Here is a 22,467-nt window from a genome sequence, read left to right on the forward strand (position 1 = left end):
GTTTAACTTCCATTTTCATTCAAGTTTCTTTTCTACTCAACTTCCTTTTTTAATTAACTTCCAAGTAAATCGTTAAGGTATAGTGGTTTCTGGATTGAACTTCCATTTTTAATTTTCTGCAAATTCCATTTTTATTTTTATTCGACTTCCATTTTTATTCAAGTTATTTTTCTATTCAAATTCCTTTTTTATTTAATTTCAAAATAAATCGTTATGGTATAGTGGTTTCTTGAATGAACTTTTATTTTTAATTTTCTGCAACTTTCATTTTTATTTTTGTTTAACTTCCTTTTTCATTCAAGCTTCTTTTCTACTTAACTTCCTTTTTTATTTAATTTCCAAATAGATCGTTAAGGTATAGTGGTTTCTGGATTGAACTTCCATTTTTAATTTTATGCAACTTTCACTTTTATTTTTATTCAATTTCCATTTTTATTCAATTTACTTTTCTATTAAACTTCCTTTTTTATTTAATTTCCAAATAGATAGTGGTTTCTTGAATGAACTTCCATTTTTAATTTACGGCAACTTCCATTTTTATTTTTATTCAACTTCCATTTTTATTCAAGTTAATTTTCTATTCAACTTACTTTTTTTATTTAATTTCCAAATAGATCGTTAAGGTATAGTGGTTTACTGAATGAACTTCAAAATTTAATTTTCTGCAACTTCCATTTTTATTTTTATTTAACTTCCTTTTTCAATCAAGTTTCTTTTCTACTCAACTTGCTTTTTTATTTAATTTCCGAATAGATCGTTAAGGTGTAGTGGTTTCTGGATTGAACTTCCATTTTTAATTTTGTGCAACTTTAATTTTTATTTTTATTCCACTTCCGTTTTTATTCAATTTACTTTTCTATTAAACTTACTTTTTTATTTAATTTCCAAATGGATTGTTAAGGTATAGTGGTTTCATTAATGAACTTCCATTTTTAATTTTCTGCAACTTCCATTTTTATTTTTATTCGACTTCCATTTTTATTCATGTTATTTTTCTGTTCAACTTCCTTTTTTATTTAATTTCCAAATAGATCGTTAAGGTATTGTGGTTTCCTGAATGAACTTCCATTTTTAATTTTCTGCAACTTCCATTTTTATTTTTATTCGGCTTCCATTTTTATTCAATTTACTTTTCTATCAAACTTCCTTTTTTATTTAATTTCCAAATAGATCGTTAAGGTATAGTGGTTTCTTGAATTAACTTCTTTTTTTTTAATTTTATGCAACTTTCATTTTTATTTTTTATCAACTTCCATTTTTATTTTTAAGTAATTTCCATTTTGATTCAAGTTACTTTTCTATTCGACTTCCTTTTTTTTTTAATTTCCGAATAGATCGTTAAGGTATAGTGGTTTCTTGAATGAACTTCCATTTTTAATTTTCTGCAACTTCCATTTTTATTTTTATTCGAGTACCATTTTTATTCAAGTTATTTTTCTATTCTATTTCCTTTTTTATTTAATTTCCAAATAGATCGTTAAGGTATACTGGTTTCTTGAATGAACTTCCAATTTTAATTTTCTGCAACATCCATTATTGTTTCTATTCTACTTCATTTTTTATTCAAGTTTCGTTTCTATTCAACTTCCTTTTTTTTTTAATTTTCAAATAGATCATTAAGGTATACTGGTTTTTGGATTGAACTTCCATTTTTAATTTTATGTAACTTTCATTTTTATTTTTAATTAACTTCCTTTTTTATTTAATTTCCAGATAGATCGTTAAGGTATAGTGGTATAGCGATCCCGGGTTTACCCTTGTTGTACAGTGATCCGGACATGTGTCTGTGGATGTTGGTAGTTGTTTATTATCTTGTTTGCATTCTTTACCTCATATTTGAGTTATAGGATGTGTTGGGCAGGTTTGTTTCAGGTTGGTTGTGTTTGGGAGCCTAGTGTTGCTGCCCAGATTTTTGGCCCTTCGCTCGAGCGAGGAGTTTGTCGCTCGAGCGAGAGTGAGGTTCGTGTCTGGTGGGTCGAGCCAGGGTGGCTTCGCTCGAGCGAGTGTTGTGTCTGGTTCTGGACCTGAGAGTTGCCTTTCTTGGCTCGAGCGAGCTTTTCTTGGCTCGAGCGGTCTGGGTTTTTCTTCGCTCGATCGAGAACTTCTTGGCTCGAGCGAGAGTTTCTGTGTCTGGTCGCTCGAGCGACCAAGTCTTCACTCGAGCGAGCGTGTTTTATATCAGCGGACAGTAGCGTTTTGAAACATCACTTTTTCACTTTATTTTTCTTTCAAACCCTAAATCCGAGACTCTCTCTCTCTAAACTTACACTCTCTCTAAGAATTGATCTCCCTAGAGTGTGAATCTAGCCTAGGGCCTTTGTTAAAAAGATAGAGGGCGTTGAGAGCTTCGTTTTAATCTGAAAAAGTTGGGTTTTGGAACACGTTGATCTTCGAGTCTTCTTCTCCTTTTTTGCTCAAACTTCGAGGTAGGGATATCCTACTCCTCTCTATGGATTTTGTCATTAAATTTTGGTATTTTGAGATGTTGGGGTTGGTTTGGTAATTTTGTGAAAGTTTGGGGCTTTTGTGTAATTTTACAAAAGTTGGGGTTTTATTCATAATAAACCTAGATGCATGTTTGGCATAAGAGAAATGGAATTGATGTTAAATCATTGATGAAAATGGGACCTAAGGGTTGAAATGGTAATTATGGAAAATGGCCTAATTACATTGTTTGATTAATTGAGATAATTAATGGTGAGAAATGAGGAAATGAAATGTTAATTGAATATCCATTTGTGCATTTATTTTCTGTTTAGAAATAACTGATTTGGGCTATCGGTGGAGGATAGTCGTGATTGTTGTAGACAATGCATGATGATTAGGCAAACTGAAACTAATCAATGGAATGTGTCATGGAACTTGACGGTTGATAGAATACATTAACTATATGTATTGAATGATTGTATATAGAACCTATGTGTTTATATACGTTATGTGTAGAGGAGGAGATGGGGGATGTACTCCGCGGTTTAGGGGAAGATAGGGGATGTACCTCTAAACCGGATAATATTGGGAGAAGATAGGGGATGAACTCCGTAGATACAGCTCATATGCTTGTCTAGAAGTGAAGATGGAGCTTATATGCTTATCTGTGGATATTGTGGTTATACATATCTGTTATAGAATGTGGATTTAGCTTATTTGTTTATCTGAGAATGTGGATATTGTTGATATACATATCTGTTGAGAATGTGGTTAGTGCTTATAAGCCTATCCGTTAAAAAAGGGAAAATGAAAGGAAACTTGGACTCATAAGTCGTATGACATAAATATGTGATTTATGTGATTGTATCAGTGTTGGCCATCTATCAATTGCTAATATTTTAGTCATTGTTCATGGTTGGTTTAGTGTATTTCTACTGGGCTGTGGCTCACCCTATATGGGAATATCATTTTCAGGTACAGGAAGCATGCCACCTCCAAGGACATAGCTTGGGAGGCTAGAGGCGGACATAATGTAGTCGTTTTACTTTTTGATGTATTACATGTAAATACAAGTCAAGGGCTTAATGTGTACGAGTTAGTACTCTTTTGTTGTAACTAAGTGTTAACTTGGAAAGCTGTAAGCCCGTAGGGCATTTTGATTTGATGTTAACATGTAATACATATGTATATGGAACTCTAATGAATAAAAGAATGTGGTCAGTTTGTATGTAAATGCATGTCTTATCTGATGGGTTTAATGTTGTTATTTTGAGGGTGTTACAACTGGTTTCTGGATTGAACATCCATTTTTAATTTTATGTAACTTTCATTTTTAATTTTATTCAACTTTCATTTTTATTCAATTTACTTTTCTATTAAACTTTCTTTTTTATTTAATTTCCAAATACATCGTTAAGGTATAGTGGTTTCTTTAAAGAAATTTCAATTTTAATTTTCTGCAACTTCCATTTTTATTTTTATTTGACTTCCATTTTCATTCAAGTTATTTTTCTATTCAACTTCCTTTTTTATTTAATTTCCAAATAGATCGTTAAGGTATAGTGGTTTCTTGAATGAACTTCCATTTTTAATTTTCTGAAACTTCCATTTTTATTTTTATTTAACTTCCTTTTTCAATCAAGTTTCTTTTCTACTCAACTTCCTTTTTTATTTAATTTCCAAAGAGATCGTTAAGGTATAGTGGTTTCTGGATTGAACATCCATTTTTAATTTTATGCAACTTTCACTTTTAATTTTATTCGACTTTCATTTTTATTCAATTTACCTTTCTATTAGACTTTCTTTTTTATTTAATTTGCAAATACATCGTTAAAGTATAGTGGTTTCTTTAAGAAACTTTCATTTTTAATTTTCTGCAACTTCCATTTTTATTTTTATTCGACTTCCATTTTTATTCAAGTTATTTTTCTTTTTTACTTCCTCTTTTATTTAATTTCCAAATAGATCGTTAAGGTATAGTGGTTTCTTGAATGAACTTCCATTTTTAATTTTCTGCAACTTCCATTTTTATTTTTATTTAACTTCCTTTTTCAATCAAGTTTCTTTTCTACTCAACTTCTTTTTTTATTTAATTTCCAAATAGATCGTTAAGGTATAGTGGTTTCTGGATTGAACATCCATTTTTAATTTTATGCAACTTTCATTTTTAATTTTATTCAACTTTCATTTTTATTCAATATACTTTTCTATTAAACTTTCTTTTTTATTTAATTTCCAAATACATCGTTAAGGTATAGTGGTTTCTTTAAGGAACTTTCATTTTTAATTTTCTGCAACTTCCATTTTTATTTTTATTCGACTTCCATTTTTATTCAAGTTATTTTTCTATTCAACTTCATTTTTTATTTAATTTCCAAATAGATCGTTAAGGTATACTGGTTTCTTGAATGAACTTCCAATTTTAATTTTCTACAGTTTCAATTTTTATTTCTATTCAACTTCATTTTTTATTCAAGTTTCTTTCCTATTCAACTTCCTTTTTTATTTAATTTCCAAATAGATCGTTAAGGTGTACCGGTTTCTGGATAGAACTTCCATTTTTAATTTTATGCAACTTTCACTTTTATTTTTATTCAGCTTACATTTTTATTCAATTTACTTTTCTATTAAACTTCCTTTATTATTTAATTTCCAAATAGATCGTCAAGGTATAGTGGTTTCTTTAATGAACTTCCGTTTTTAATTTTATGGGACTTCCATTTTTATTTTTATTCAGCTTCCATTTTCATACAAGTTATTTTTCTATTCAACTTCCTTTTTTATTTAATTTCCAAAAAGATCGTTAAGGTATTGTGGTTTCTTGAGTGAACTTCCATTTTTAATTTTCTGCAACTTCCATTTTTATTTTTATTTGACTTCCTTTTTTATTCAAGTTTCTTTTCTACTCAACTTCATTGTTTATTTAATTTCCAAATAGGTCGTTAAGGTATAGTGGTTTCTGGATTGAACTTCCATTTTTAATTTTATGCAGCTTTCACTTTTATTTTTATTCAATTTCCATTTTTATTCACTTTACTTTTCTATTAAACTTTCTTTTTTATGTAATTTTCAAATAGATCGTGAAGGTATAGTGGCTTCTTGAATGAACTTCCATTTTTAATTTTATGCAACTTTTATTTTTATTTTTATTCAACTTCCATTTTTATTCAAGTTACTTTTCTATTCAACTTCCTTTTTTGTTTAATTTCCAAATAGGTCGTTAAGGTATAGTGGTTTCTTGAATTAACTTCCATTTTTAATTTTCAGCAACTTTCATTTTTATTTTTATTCGACTACCATTTTTATTCAAGTTATTTTTCTATTCAACTTATTTTTTTATTTAATTTCCAAATAGATCGTTAAGGTATACTGGTTTCTTGAATGAACTTCTAATTTTAATTTTCTGCAACTTCCATTTTTATTTCTATTCAACTTCTTTTTTCATTCAAGTTTCTTTTCTATGAAACCTCCTTTTTTATTTAATTTCCAAATCGATCGTTATGGTATACTGGTTTCTGGATTGAACTTCCATTTTTAATTTTATGCAACTTTCGCTTTTATTTTTAGTCAACTTCCATTTTTATTCAAGTTACTTTTCTATTAAACTTCCTTTTTTATTTAATTTCCAAATAAACCGTTAAGGTATAGTGGTTTCATAAATGAGCTTCCTTTTTTAATTTTATGCAACTTCTATTTTTGTTTTTATTCCGCTTCCGTTTTTATTCAAGTCATTTTTCTATTTAACTTCTTTTTTTATTTAATTTCCAAATAGATCGTCAAGGTATAGTGGTTTCTTAAATGAACTTCCATTTTTAATTTTCTGCAACATTCATTTTTATTTTTGTTTAACTTCCTTTTTCATTAAAGTTTCTTTTTTACTCAACTTCCTTTTTTATTTAATTTCCAAATAGATCGTTAAGGTATAGTGGTTTCTTGTAAGAACTTCCATTTTTAATTTTCTGCAACTTCCATTTTTATTTTTATTTAACTTCCATTTTTATTCAAGTTATTTTTCTATTTAGCTTCCTTTTTTATTTAATTTCCAAATAGATCGTTAAGGTATAGTGGTTTCTTGAATGAACTTCCATTTTTAATTTTTTGCGACTTCCATTTTTATTTTTATTCGACTTCCATTTTTATTCAAGTTATTTTTCTATTCAACTTCCTTTTTTATTTAATTTCCAAATAGATCGTTCAGGTATACTGGTTTCTTGAATGAACTTCCAATTTTAATTTTCTGCAACTTCCATTTTTATTTCTATTCAACTTCATTTTTTATTCAAATTTCTTTTCTATTCAACTTCCTTTTTTATTTAATTTCCAAATAGATCGTCAAGGTGTACTTGTTTCTGGATTGAACTTCCATTTTTAATTTTATGCAACTTTTCACTTTTATTTTTATTCAACTTCCATTTTTATTCAATTTACTTTTCTATTAAACTTTCTTTTTTATTTAATTTCCAAATAGATCGTTAAGGTATAGTGGTTTCTTGAATGAACTTCCATTTTTAATTTTCTGCAACTTCCATTTTTATTTCTATTCAACTTCATTTTTTATTCAAATTTCTTTTCTATTCAACTCCCTTTTTTATTTAATTTCCAAATAGATCGTTAAGGTATAGTGGTTTCTTGAATGAACTTCCATTTTTAATTTTCTGCAACTTTCATTTTTATTTTTATTTAACTTCCTGTTTCATTCAAGTTTCTTTTCTACTCAACTTCCTTTTTTATTTAATTTCCAAATGGATCGTTAAGGTATAGTGGTTTCTGGATTGAACTTCCATTTTTAATTTTATTAAACTTTCACTTTTATTTTTATTCAATTTCCATTTTTATTCAATTTACTTTTCTATTAAACTTCCTTTTTTTATTTTATTTCCAAATTGATCGTGAAGGTATAGTGGTTTCTTGAACGAACTTCCATTTTTAATTTACTGCGAGTTCCATTTTTATTTTTATTCAACTTCCATTTTTATTCAAGTTATTTTTCTATTCAACTTCCTTTTTTATTTAATTTCCAAATAGATCGTTAAGGTATACTGGTTTCTTGAATGAACTTCAACATTTAATTTTCTGCAACTTCCATTTTTATTTTTATTTAACTTCCTTTTTCAATCAAGTTTCTTTTCTACTCAACTTGCTATTTTATTTAATTTCCAAATAGATCGTTCAGGTATAGTGGTTTCTGGATTGAACTTCCATTTTTAATTTTTTGCAACTTTAATATTTATTTTTATGCAACTTCCTTTTTTATTTAATTTCCAAATAGATTGTTAAGGTATAGTGGTTTCTTTAATGAACTTCCATTTTTAATTTTCTGCAACTTCCATTTTTATTTTTATTCGACTTCTATTTTTATTCATGTTATTTTTCTATTTAACTTCCTTTTTTATTTAATTTGCAAATAGATCGTTAAGGTATAGTGGTTTCTTGAATGAACTTCCATTTTTAATTTTCTGCAACTTCCATTTTTATTTTTATTCAGCTTCCATTTTTATTCAATTTACTTTACTATCCAACTTCCTTTTTTATTTAATTTCCCAATAGATCGTTAAGGTATAGTGGTTTCCTGAATTAACTTCCATTTTTAATTTTATGCAACTTTCATTTTTATTTTTATTCAACTTCCATTTTTATTTTTAAGTAACTTCCATTTTTATGCAAGTTACTTTTCTATTCAACTTCCTTTTTTGTTTAATTTCCAAATAGATCGTTAAGGTATTGTGGTTTCTTGAATGAACTTCCATTTTTAATTTTCTGCAACTTCCATTTTTATTTTTATTCGACTACCATTTTTATTCAAGTTATTTTTCTATTCAACTTCCTTTTTTATTTAATTTCCAAAGAGATCGTTAAGGTATACTAGTTTCTTGAATGAACTTTCAATTTTAATTTTCTGCAACATCCATTTTTATTTCTATTCAACTTCATTTTTTATTCAATTTTTTTTCTATTCAATTTCCTTTTTTTATTTAATTTCCAAACAGATCGTTAAGGTATACTGGTTTCTCGATTGAGCTTCCATTTTTAATTTTATGCAACTTTCACTTTTATTTTTATTCAACTTCCATTTTTATTCAATTTACTTTTCTATTAAACTTTCTTTTTTATTTAATTTCCAAATAGATCGTTAACGTATAGTGGTTTCTTTAATGAACTTCCATTTTTAATTTTGTGGAACTTCCATTTTTATTTTTATTCAGCTTCCATTTTCATACAAGTTATTTTTCTATTCAACTTCCTTTTTTATTTAATTTCCAAATAGATCGTTAATGTATAGTGGTTTCTTGAATGAACTTCCATTTTTAATTTTCTGCAACTTTCATTTTTATTTTTGTTTAACTTCCTTTTTCATTCAAGTTTCTTTTCTACTCAACTTCCTTTTTTATGTAATTTCCAAATAGATCGTTAAGGTATAGTGGTTTCTGGATTGAACTTCCATTTTTAATTTTCTGCAACTTCCATTTTTATTTTTATTCGACTTCCATTTTTATTCAAGTTATTTTTCTATTCAACTTCTTTTTTTATTTAATTTCCAAATAGATCGTTAATGTATAGTGGTTTCTTGAATGAACTTCCATTTTTAATTTTCTGCAACTTTCATTTTTATTTTTGTGTAATTTCCTTTTTCATTCAAGTTTCTTTTCTACTTGTAATGCCCTCAAAATAATACACAATACCCAACATCTTAGACATGCATTGATACAAAAGAAATCAACCATTGTATTACATGTTAACAACAAAAGTAAATGCCCTATGGGCTTACAGCTTTCCAAGTTAACACTTGGTTACGAAAAGGAGTACTAACTCAATACACATAAAGCCCTTGGCTTGAATTTACAAGTAATACACCAAAAGAAAATAAGCAAAACAATCCGCCTGCCTCTAGCCTCCCAAGCTTTGTCCTTGGAGGTGGCATGCTACCTGTACCTGAAAATGATGTCCCATAAAGGGTGAGCCACAACCTAGTAGAGATATGCTAAACACAGTATGAGCAATGACTAAGACATTAGCAATTGATAAATGTTCAATTCCCATAAACCGATTCATAACCCATTTCCATTCCAGTCCACTTTCCATTTCTTATCAATTTCACAATTTACATCAACGGCTCAGAACCTGGCCAACCACTTGTATGAAACAATGACTCATATTAAACATTTCTCATTTTCACAATAGATAAACATACTAGTTGTATCAACATCTCAACAGGTAAGCATACAAGCTGTACCCATATTTCAACAGATATGCATATTAGCTATATCAACACTTTCAACGACAAGCATATGAGCTGTATCAGCACTTCCAATGACAAGCATATGAGCTGTATCAACACATTATCTGACAAGAAAATATGCTGTATCAGTGGAGTCCATCCCCTATCTCCTCCCAAACAACATCCGGTTTAAAGGTCCATCCCCTATCTTCCCCTAAACCGTGGAGTACATCCCCTATCTCCTCCCACGCACACACAATGCATATACACACAAAGGTCATATACACAATCAATCAATACATAATGTTATTGTATTCTATCAACTGCCATACTCTATGACATATCCAATTGATTAGTTTTAGTTTGCCTAATCATCATGCATTGTCTACAACAATCAAAACTACCCTCCACCGGTAGTCCAAGCAATTATTTCTAAACAGATAATAAAAGCTCCAACAGATAAAATATCAATGTTTTCGAAAGTGAGCGATTAATAAATCTAACTCCACAATTCAACCATATAATGAACCAATTTCATTATTTCCAACTCGATTCCATATAGCTACAATTTTTCCAAATTAATTATACCAATTAATTTATTCCACAAATTAGGGTTTTCTACCCCATTTCCCAATATTGACCCAATGGCCTATATATCAACAACCAACAACAAAATCATTATTTTGAAACCCAAAATGCATATTTTTGAATCAAAATAACAAAACCCCTTTTTCAACATTTTCAAAACCTAACTTCCCAAAATCAGCCATTTAACGAAATACCCAAATATTTAAGTCAAAACCCATAGTTGTGAGTAGGAATCCCTACCTCAAAAGATGAGACCCAACGAGGAAGATGGTGAAAACGAAGTTGCTCCAAACCATGAGTTTCTCGGATCAAAAGAGAGCCCTCGACGATCAACAACCTTTTGTAAAGGCCAAAGGTGAGGAAAACACCCTAGCTAGGTCAATATCTAGAGAGAAGGCAAGGTTTTAGAGAGAGAGAGGCTCTCAAATGGCCTTTTCAAAAAAGTAAGAGAGAGAAAGGATGAGAAAAAGTGATTTAAAACTGCCTCACAGCCAATTGATATACGACATTCCCGCTCCAGCGGAAAACACAACGCTCGAGCGTTAAGAACAAAAACTAGGTCCGCTCGAGCGCAAAAAGTCCCACTCGAGCGCCAAGACACAAGAATAAAGTAAACCCGCTCGAGCGCGAAAACCCGTCCGCTCGTGCGTAGATTTCCTACTCCCAGAACTTACATCCAAAGGTACTACCCGCTCGAGCGCCAACAAACCCGCTCGAGCGCTACCGCTCGAGCGTAAAGAAACCCGCTCGAGCGTAAAAATCACACCTGCAGAAGTTTTACAGGGACACGAAATACTGGGGGTGTGCAATCCCCGCTCGAGCGCAAGAACACCTGCTCGAGTGGACTGCCTAAAAACTGGGCAACAAGGAATTGAAACCAAGGCCTAACCAACCTGTAACAACCCTACCCAAAATATCCTAAAACTCAAACAAAAGGAATTAAAGGACGACAACAAGATAGATGCAATTACCAACTCTACGGAACCGAGTCCGGAATACAACAGAACAGTAAAGGGACAACCGGGATCGCTATAACCTCCTCCCCTTAAAGAATTTCGTCCTCGAAATTAAACACGAGTTTTTCAAAAACAGGTTTTCTCCATTCTCAACAATATTACAACATAATATTCAACAACCTGACCCATTACCGGTCAATCCCATCTCTTTTCAAGAGGAAAAACACATTACACGTAACACCTTGCATTATCAACATGCATTCTTTTGAAATTTAGCAATTTCAACTCATTTTCCACAATATACTTAACATACACAATGTTAAAACAAATTTCCATTAACCAAAACATTCACAATGTTTTACAACGTAAGACACATACAATGCTCTTAACGTTCAACCATATTACAAAAATTCCATTACATGGTCACACATCAACAAACAAGTCCGGATATTTCTTGCGGACTTCCAACTCACGTTCCCAAGTGGCTTCCTCCACTCCGTGATGCTTCCACAAAACCTTCACCAAAGGGATGGTCTTGCCACGCAGGACTTGATCCTGCCTATCCAAGACCCGAGCCGGTCTCTCATCATACGAGGCATCCTCATCTACCTCCAAGTCGGTCCAATCTAACACATGGGACGGATCCGGCTCATACTTCCGAAGCATACTCACATGAAACACGTCATGCACGCCGGACAACTGCGGCGGTAAAGCTAAACGATAAACAACCTCGCCTACCCTCTCAAGGATTTCAAAAGGACCAATAAACCGAGGGGATAACTTTCCACTCTTCCCAAACCTCATCAGACCTCGCCTAGGTGATATTTTCAAGAAGACATGATCACCTACCTCAAACGCCAAAGGCCTCCTCCTACGGTCAGCATAACTCTTTTGGCGACTCTGGGCTGTAACAAGCCTCCTACGGATAAGCTCAACTTTCTCCGTCGTCTCCCTAACCAACTCCGGACCCAACAAAGGTGCATCACCCACCTCGGCCCAACACACTGGAGACCTACACGGTCGGCCATACAAGGCCTTAAACGGTGCCATACCAATACTAGACTGAAAGCTGTTGTTGTAGGCAAACTCTACCAAGGGCAAGTGCCTCTCCCACGTCCCACTAAAGTCAAGAACACAACCTTGAAGCATATCCTCAAGGATCTGAATAGTACGCTCGGACTGCCCGTCAGTCTGAGGATGATAAGCCGTACTAAAGGTCAACTTAGTGCCCAAGGCACTCTGCAAACTCTGTCACAACCTAGCAGTAAAACGAGGATCTCTATCTGAGACGATCGCCACTGGGACCCCGTGCAATCTCACTATGTCCCGAATATACAAGTCGGCAAGATGATCTATCGAATCTCTCACGCGTATAGGAATGAAGTGCGCCGACTTAGTCAACCGGTCTACAACCACCCAAATGGCATCACTACCCCGCTGAGTCCTCGGAAGACCTACAACGAAGTCCATAATGATATGCTCCCACTTCCACTCGGCAATAGGCAAGGGTTGCAACAAACCCGCTGGCCTCTGATGCTCGGCCTTCACTTGCTGGCAAGTAAGGCACTTAGACACGAAAATAGCCACATCTCTCTTCATACCCCACCACCAAAACTGGCGACCCAAATCCCGATACATCTTAGTGCCTCCCGGATGCACTGCAAGACGTGAATGATGGAACTCTCGGAGTACTTCCTCTAGGCAAGACTCCGGCACAAACAAATGGTCTCGGTATCTCACATTCTGGTTGGGATACACCGTTAAACCCTTCTCAGCCTTCCCACTGGAGATCTTCTCTCGGAAGGACTCCACCTCAAGGTCACCTCTCTGTGCCTCTAACACTCGAGTCACAAGTGTAGGCTGCGCAACAACAGAAAACAAGGCCGTAGCCTCAACGGATTCGCCCAGAAGCAAATCAAACTCGCCAAGCGTACCCAACATCTCCCATTCCCGGATGGCTATACAAGCTACATCACTAATGGATTTCCTACTAAGGGCATCGGCCACAACATTGGCCTTTCCCGGGTGATAGTGCAACTCAAAATCATAGTCCTCAATGAACTCCATCCATCTCCTCTGCCTCAAATTCAAGTCTCTCTGTGTAAACAGGTACTTCAAACTCTTGTGGTCCGAGAACACCTCGAACCTCTCACCATAAAGGTAGTGCCTCCAAATCTTCAAGGCAAAGATCACTGCTGCTAACTCTAGGTCGTGTGTAGGGTAATTCTTCTCATGTATTTTCAACTGACGTGAGCCATAAGCTACCACTTTTCCCTCTTGCATCAACACACAACCCAAACCCTCTCGTGAGGCATCACAATAGACTGCATAACCCAACCCTCTCTCCGGAATAATCAAAACTGGAGCGGTGGTCAATCTAACCTTCAACTCTTGGAACGATTTTTCACAAGTCTCACTCCATACAAACTTGACCCCTTTCCGCGTCAATCTAGTCAACGGCGAAGCTAGCCTGGAGAAATCTTTCACAAACCGGCGGTAATACCCAGCTAATCCCAGAAAACTGCGGATCTCAAACACACTCTTAGGCTGTGCCCAATCTTGCACTGCCTCAACCTTGGATGTATCTACAGACACTCCTTCCCCGGATACCACATGGCCTAAGAATTTCACCTCTCCTAGCCAGAACTCACACTTCCCAAACTTGGCATACAACCTATGGGCTCTAAGCAACTCAAGCACCACTCTCAAATGTTCCTCGTGCTCCTCCTCAGAAGGCGAATAGATAAGAATGTTGTCCACGAAAACGACTACAAAACGGTCTAAAAATTCCCGGAAGATCCGGTTCATCAAATCCATAAAGACTGCCGGTGCATTGGTAAGCCCGAATGGCATCACCAGAAACTCATAATGGCCATATCGCGTACGGAATGCCGTCTTAGGAATATCCTCCTCCCTGACCCTCAACTGGTGGTAACCCGATCTCAAGTCTATCTTAGAGAAACAACGGGAACCCTTCAACTGGTCAAACAGATCATCTATACAGGGCATAGGGTACTTATTCTTGACCGTAGCCCGATTCAACTTCCGGTAGTCTATACACAATCTCAAGGCACCATCTTTCTTTTTAGAAAAGAGGGCCGGTGCTCCCCACGGCGAAGCACTAGGGCGAACAAAACCCTTATCTAGCAATTCCTGGAGCTGAATCTTCAACTCACTCAACTTGGCTGGGGCAAAACGATAAGGTGCCATAGAAATCGACGCTGTGCCGGGCACTAAATCAATAGAGAACTCTATCTCTCGGTGAGGTGGCAAACTAACGAGATCCTCGGGAAAAACATCCGAATACTCACAAACCACCCTCGGCAAAACAATCTGGGTCTCGTCACACTCACCACTCATAAAGCTAGCAAGTAGACCACTAAGCTCATTCCGCCCTCGCGGGCCATACATCGGTGGCAACACACTACCAACCCGATCCCCCAAGAAATGGAAACACTCCCCGCTCAAGGTACAAACCGTGACCCTCTAGCGGTAGCAATCAATAATAGCCCGGTATGACGATAGCCAGTCCATACCCAAAATAACATCAAAACCCTTCATGGGCATGACCACAAACGGAAAAGGAAGCCTTTGGTCGGCGACCTCTATATCGCAACTCCTAACACCTTGTTTCAAGATCAACTCACCACCAATAGGCGATACCACACATATAGGAGATGCTAACTGTGCTAACTCCAATTCCAAAATAGATGCAAATGCAGCAGACACAAAAGAATGAGATGCACCCGTATCAATCAGCACACTAGCAACTGAGTTGCAAAACAGAAAAGTACCTTTCACTACTGATGGAGCCGGTACTAGGTCCTGCGCGGTAACAGCATACACGCGCCCTGTAGGCCCCTGATCTACCTGCTCACCTCTAGGAGCAAAGGACTATTACACCGACTGGGACGACGAAGCTCCCAGATTGGCCCTCGAGGCCTGCACAGACTGAGCTGGCTGATAACTCTACGTCTGCCTAGAACCAGACGCTCCTGAAGTAGCACTCAACTGTGGGCAATACCTCTTCAGGTGCCCAGGCTGACCACACTGATAGCAAGACAAAGGCTGGCCCCTGCCCTGACTCTGGCCCTGAGGTCTAGCTGAAGAAGAAGCAGCTCGCTGACCCCCTCCCTTCTGCGGGCAAACCGAAGACTTGTGACCCAGCTGGCCACACGCAAAACAAGTCAAGCCTCCCTGACTACTTCTCCCAGAGCCCGCACTCGGCACTGGAAAGGTCAATCTAGCCACACCACCTTGAGACTGTTGAGGGTTAGAACCCCTCTGTCTCCTGCCATCACCCTAACCATCTTGGCTCCTCTTGGAGCCTCTCTGCCCCTCATCTTCCTCCTGCATCATAATCTCCATATGAGCAGCAGCATCCACCAAACGTCTGTACTCTCGGATAAAAGATCCACCAACCCTCAGCTTGAGTCTGCGCCTCAACTTCCGCTCAAACTCAAAGCAACGGCGTTCCTCGGACGCCACTAGTTCAGTTGCAAACCTGGACAGACTAGTAAAAGTAGCCTCAAACTCGGCCACTGACAAGCCCTGCTGTTTACGCTGGCAAAACTGCTCCCTCAGCTTCTCCCTCGCAGCTGAAGATAAAAACTTCTCCTGGAAAGCATTCACAAACGCCTCCCATGCACCACCAACACGACCTTTCTCGTACTTCCACCATTGACCTGCATCTCCCTTCAGCTGGAAGGATGCCAGGGTCACTTTCAAAGCCCCGTCCTCGATGCCCAGTATCTCGAACGTCTTCTCCATCTGTTCTAACCACTCATCAGCCTTAAGTGGCTCCTTTGGATCCCCAACAAACTCGTCCGGATTAGACCAGAAGAATTCCCTCTTCAAGAAAGAAGGTCTTGCCTCAGCAACCTGATTCTCAGCTCTGAGAATCCCCAAAGCTCCTGCTATCTCTCGGGCCAAGGTGCCCATAGCCTGCTGACCCGCTGGCTCGGCCACGTTGGCCTGACCAACTCCCTCCTGCACTGCCGGAACGTCATCCGGTAGAGGTACCTCCTGCCTACCATGCCCTCATCCTGACATCCTAATAAAGGTAACCAAGACTATTAGCACATTCACAAATGTGCCGAAGCTATAACACTCGCGTCCTAATGCATGGACAACTGTAATTCATTCCACGTAAGGACATAAACACATAAGCACTTACGAATTTCATTTCCAGATAATGATAGTCCCGAGGCGTTACTAGAGTTCCGGTTAGAAAGAGCATTGATCAAGTGCCTTTCCAACAAGACTCACAGAAACCCAAGGATCCAATCAACATCCTAGAAACTAAATCCCATACCCACATAGTCACATAAGCATGTTATCAATTAAGCACATAGCATATGACACTACATCTAAGTCTCTATCAAGCGAGACAAACCCATTGTGATCCTAATCACTTCCCACGTACCCAAAGTATTCGAACCCGGTACGCTTTGATACCAAGTTGTAACGCCCTCAAAATAATACACAATACCCAACATTTTAGACATGCATTGATACAAAAGAAATCAACCATTTCTATTCATCAGAGTAATTCTTACAACTGTATTACATTTTAACAACAAAAGCAAATGCCCTATGGGCTTACAGCTTTCCAAGTTAACACTTGGTTACAAAAAGGAGTACTAACTCAATACACATAAAGCCCTTGGCTTGAATTTACAAGTAATACACCAAAAGAAAATAAGCAAAACAATCCGCCTGCCTCTAGCCTCCCAAGCTTTGTCCTTGGAGGTGGCATGCTACCTGTACCTGAAAATGATGTCCCATAAAGGGTGAGCCACAGCCCAGTAGAGATATGCTAAACACAGTATGAGCAATGACTAAGACATTAGCAATTGATAAATGTTCAATTCCCATAAACCAATTTATAACCCATTTCCATTCCATTCCACTTTCCATTTCTTATCAATTTCACAATTTACATCAACGGCTCAGAACCTGGCCAACCACTTACATGAAACAATGACTCATATTAAACATTTTTCATTTTCACAATAGATAAACATACTAGTTGTATCAACATCTCAACAGGTAAGCATACAAGCTGTACCCACATTTCAACAGATATGCATATTAGCTATATCAACACTTTCAATGACAAGCACATGAGCTGTATCAACACTTCCAATGACAAGCATATGAGCTATATCAACACATTATCTAACAAGCATATGAGCTGTATCAGTGGAGTCCATCCCCTATCTCCTCCCAAACAACATCCGATTTAGAGGTCCATCCCCTATCTTCCCCTAAACCGTGGAGTACATCCCCTATCTCCTCCCATGCACACACAATGCATATATACACAAAGGTCATATACACAATCAATCAATACATAACGTTATTGTATTCTATCAACTGCCATACTTTATGACATATCCAATTGATTAGTTTTAGTTTGCCTAATCATCATGCATTGTTTACAACAATCAAAACTACCCTCCACCGGTAGTCCAAGCAATTATTTCTAAACAGATAATAAAAGCTCCAACAGATAAAATATCAATGTTTTCGAAAGTGAGCGATTAATAAATCTAACTTCACAATTCAACCATATAATGAACCAATTTCATTATTTCCAACTCGATTCCATATAGCTACAATTTTTCCAAATTAATTATACCAATTAATTTATTCCACAAATTAGGGTTTTCTACCCCATTTCCCAATATTGACGCAATGGCCTATATATCAACAACCAACAACAAAATCATTATTTTGAAACCCAAAATACATATTTTTGAATCAAAATAACAAAACCCCTTTTTCAACATTTTCAAAACCTTACTTTCCAAAATCAGCCATTTAACGAAATACCCAAATATCTAGGTCAAAACCCATAGTTGTGAGTAGGAATCCCTACCTCAAAAGATAAGACCCAACGAGGAAGATGGTGAAAACGAAGTTGCTCCAAACCACGAGTTTCTCGGATCAAAAGAGAGCCCTCGACGATCAACAACCTTTTTGTACAGGCCAAAGGTGAGGAAAACACCCTAGCTAGGTCAATATCTAGAGAGAAGGCAACTTTCACTTTTATTTTTATTCAATTTCAATTTTTATTCAATTTACTTTTCTATTCAACTTCCTTTTTTATTTAATTTCCAAATACATCGTTAAGGTATAGTTGTTTCCTGAATGAACTTCCAATTTTAATTTACTGCGACATCCATTTTTATTTTCATTTAACTTCCATTTTTATTCAAGTTATTTGTCTATTCAACTTCCTTTTTTATTTAATTTCCAAATAGATCGTTAAAGTATAGTGGTTTCTTGAATGAACTTCAACTTTTAATTTTCGGCAACTTCCACTTTTATTTTTATTTAACTTCTTTTTTCAATCAAGTTTCTTTTCTACTCAACTTGCTTTTTTATTTAATTTCCAAATAGATCGTTAAGGTATACTGGTTTCTGGATTGAACTTCCATTTTTAATTTTGTGCAACTTTAATTTTTATTTTTATTCAACTTCCTTTTTTATTCAATTTACTTTTCTATTAAACTTCCTTTTTTATTTAATTTCCAAATAGATTGTTAAGGTATAGTGGTTTCTTTAATGAACTTCCATTTTTAATTTTCTGCAACTTCCATTTTTATTTTTATTCGACTTCCATTTTTATTCATGTTATTTTTCTATTCAACTTCCTTTTTTATTTAATTTCCAAATAGATCGTTAAGGTATAGTGGTTTCTTGAATGAACTTCCATTTTTAATTTTCTGCGACTTCCATTTTTATTTTTATTTAACTTACTTTTTCAATCAAGTTTCTTTTCTACTCAACTTCCTTTTTTATTTAATTTCCAAATAGATCGTTAAGGTATAGTGGTTTCTGGATTGAACATCCATTTTTAATTTTATGCAACTTTCATTTTTAATTTTATTCAACTTTCATTTTTATTCAATTTACTTTTCTATTAAACTTTCCTTTTTATTTAACTTCCAAATACATCGTTAAGGTATAGTGGTTTCTTTAAGGAACGTTCATTTTTAATTTTCTGCAACTTCCATTTTTATTTTTATTCAACTTCCATTTTTATTCAAGTTATTTTTCTATTCAACTTCCTTTTTTATTTAATTTCCAAATAGATCGTTAAGGTATAGTGGTTTCTGGAATGAATTTCCATTTTTAATATTCTGCAAATTCCATTTTTATTTTTAAGTAACTTCCATTTTTATTCAAGTTACTTTTCCATTCAACTTCCTTTTTTATTTAATTTCCCAATAGATCGTTAACGTATAGTGGTTTCTGGATTGAACTTCTATTTCTAATTTTATGCAACATTCATTTTTATTTTTATCCAACTTCTATTTTTATTCAATTAACTTTTTTATTAAATTTCCTTTTTTTTTTAATTTTCGAATAGATCGTTAAGGTATAGTGGTTTCTTGAATGAACTTCCATTTTTAATTTTCTGCAACTTCCATTTTTGTTTTTATTCGACTTCCATTTTTATTCAAGTCATTTTTCTATTCAACTTCTTTTTTTATTTAATTTCCAAATAGATCGTTAAAGTATAGTGGTTTCTTGAATGAACTTTCATTATTAATTTTCTACAACTTCCATTTTTATTTTTATTTTAGTTCCTTTTTTATTGAAGTTTCTTTTCTACTCAACTTCCTTTTTTAATTAACTTCCAAATAGATTGTTAAGGTATAGGGGTTTCTGGATTGAACTTTCATTGTTAATTTTATGCAACTTTCATTTTTATTTTTATTCAACTTCCATTTTTATTCAATTTTCTTTTCGATTAAACTTCCTTTTTTATTTAATTTCCAAATAGATCGTTATGGTATAGTGGTTTCTGGATTGAACTTCCAGTTTTAATTTTATGCAACTTTTATTTTTATTTTTATTCAACTTCCATTTTTATTCAATTTACTTTTCTAGTAAACTTCCTTTTTTATTTAATTTCCCAAATAGATCGTTAAGGTATAGTGGTTTCTTGAATGAACTTTCATTTTTTATTTTTTGCAACTTCCATTTTTATTTTTATTCGACTTCCATTTTTATTCAAGTCATTTTTCTACTCAACTTCTTTTTTTATTTAATTTCCAAATAGATCGTTAAGGTATAGTGGTTTCTTGAATGGACTTTCATTTTTAATTTTCTGCAACATCCATTTTTATTTTTATTTAACTTCCTTTTTTATTGAAGTTTCTTTTCTACTCAACTTCTTTACCTAATTAATTTACAAATAGATCGTTAAGGTATAGTGGTTTCTGAATTGAAATTCCATTGTCAATTTTATGCAACTTTCATTTTTATTTTTTTTCAACTTCCATTTTTATTCAATTTACTTTTCTATTCAACTTCATTTTTTATTTAATTTCCAAATAGATCGTTAACGTATAGTGGTTTCTGGATTGAACTTCTATTTTTAATTTTATGCAACTTTCATTTTTATTTTTATTCAACTTCAATTTTCATTCAATTTACTTTTCGATTAAACTTACTTTTTATTCAATTTCCAAATAGATCGTTAAGGTATAGTGGTTTTTTGAATGAACTTCCACTTTTATTTTTATTCGACTTCCATTTTTATTTAAGTCATTTTTCTATTCAACTTCGTTTTTTATTTAATTTCCAAATAGATCGTTAAGGTATAGTGGTTTCTTGAATGGACTTTCATTTTTAATTTTCTGCAACTTCCATTTTTATTTTTATTTAACTTCCATTTTTATTCAAGTTATTTTTCTATTCAACTTCCTTTTTTATTTAATTTCCAAATAGATCGTTAAGGTATAGTGGTTTCTTGAATGAACTTCCATTTTTAATTTTCTGCAACTTCGATTTTTATTTTATTTAACGTTCTTTTTCAATCAAGTTTCTTTTCTACTCAACTTCCTTTTTTATTTAATTTCCAAATAGATCGTTAAGGCATAGTGGTTTCTAGATTGAACATCCATTTTTAATTTTATGCAACTTTCATTTTTAATTTTATTCAACTTACATTTTTATTCAATTTACTTTTCTATTAAACTTTCTTATTTATTTCATTTCCAAATACATCGTTAAGGTATAGTGGTTTCTTGAATGAACTTCCATTTTTAATTTTCTGCAACTTCCATTTTTATTTTTATTCAACTTCCATTTTTATTCAAGTTATTTTTCTATTCAACTTCGTTTTTTATTTAATTTCCAAATAGATCGTTAAGGTATAGTGGTTTCTTGAATGAACTTCCATTTTTAATTTTCTGCAACTTCCATTTTTATTTTTATTTAACTTCCTTTTTCAATAAAGTTTCTTTTCTACTCAACTTCTTTTTTTTATTTAATTTCCAAATAGATCGTTAAGGTATAGTGGTTTCTGGATTGAACATCCATTTTTAATTTTATGCAACTTTCATTTTTAATTTTATTCAACTTTCATTTTTACTCAATTTACTTTTCTATTAAACTTTCTTTTTTATTTAATTTCCAAATAGATCGTTAAGGTATAGTGGTTTCTTGAATGAACTTCCATTTTTAATTTTATGCAACTTTCATTTTTAATTTTATTCAACTTTCATTTTTATTCAACTTACGTTTCTATTAAACTTTCTTTTTTATTTAATTTCCAAATACATCGTTAAGGTATAGTGGTTTCTCAATTGAACATCCATTTTTAATTTTATGCAACTTTCATTTTTAATTTTATTCAACTTTGATTTTTATTCAATTTACTTTTCTATTAAACTTTCTTTTTTATTTAATTTCCAAATACATCGTTAAGGTATAGTGGTTTCTTTAATGAACTTCCATTTTAAATTTTCTGCAACGTCCATTTTTATTTTTATTCAACTTCCATTTTTATTCAAGTTATTTTTCTATTCAACTTCGTTTTTTATTTAATTTCCAAATAGATCGTTAAGGTATAGTGGTTTCTCGATTGAACGGCCATTTTTAATTTTATTCAACTTTCATTTTTATTCAATTTACTTTTCTATTAAACTTTCTTTTTTATTTAATTTCCAAATACCTCGTTAAGGGATAGTGGTTTCTTGAATGAACTTCCATTTTTAATTTTCTGCAACTTCCATTTTTATTTTTATGCAACTTCCATCTTTATTCAAGTTATTTTTCTATTCAACTTCCTTTTTTATTTAATTTCCATATAGATCGTTAAGGTGAAGTGGTTTCTCGAATGAACTTCCATCTTTATTTTTATTCAACTTCCATTTTTATTTTTAAGTAACTTCCATTTTTATTCAAGTTACTTTTCTATTCAACTCCCTTTTTTATTTAATTTCCAAATAGATCGTTAAGGTACAGTGGTTTCTTGAG

This window comes from Camellia sinensis, unplaced genomic scaffold (genome assembly GCF_055761805.1).
Source record: "Camellia sinensis isolate YWXY unplaced genomic scaffold, ASM5576180v1 Unanchor1, whole genome shotgun sequence".
NCBI lineage: Eukaryota > Viridiplantae > Streptophyta > Magnoliopsida > Ericales > Theaceae > Camellia > Camellia sinensis.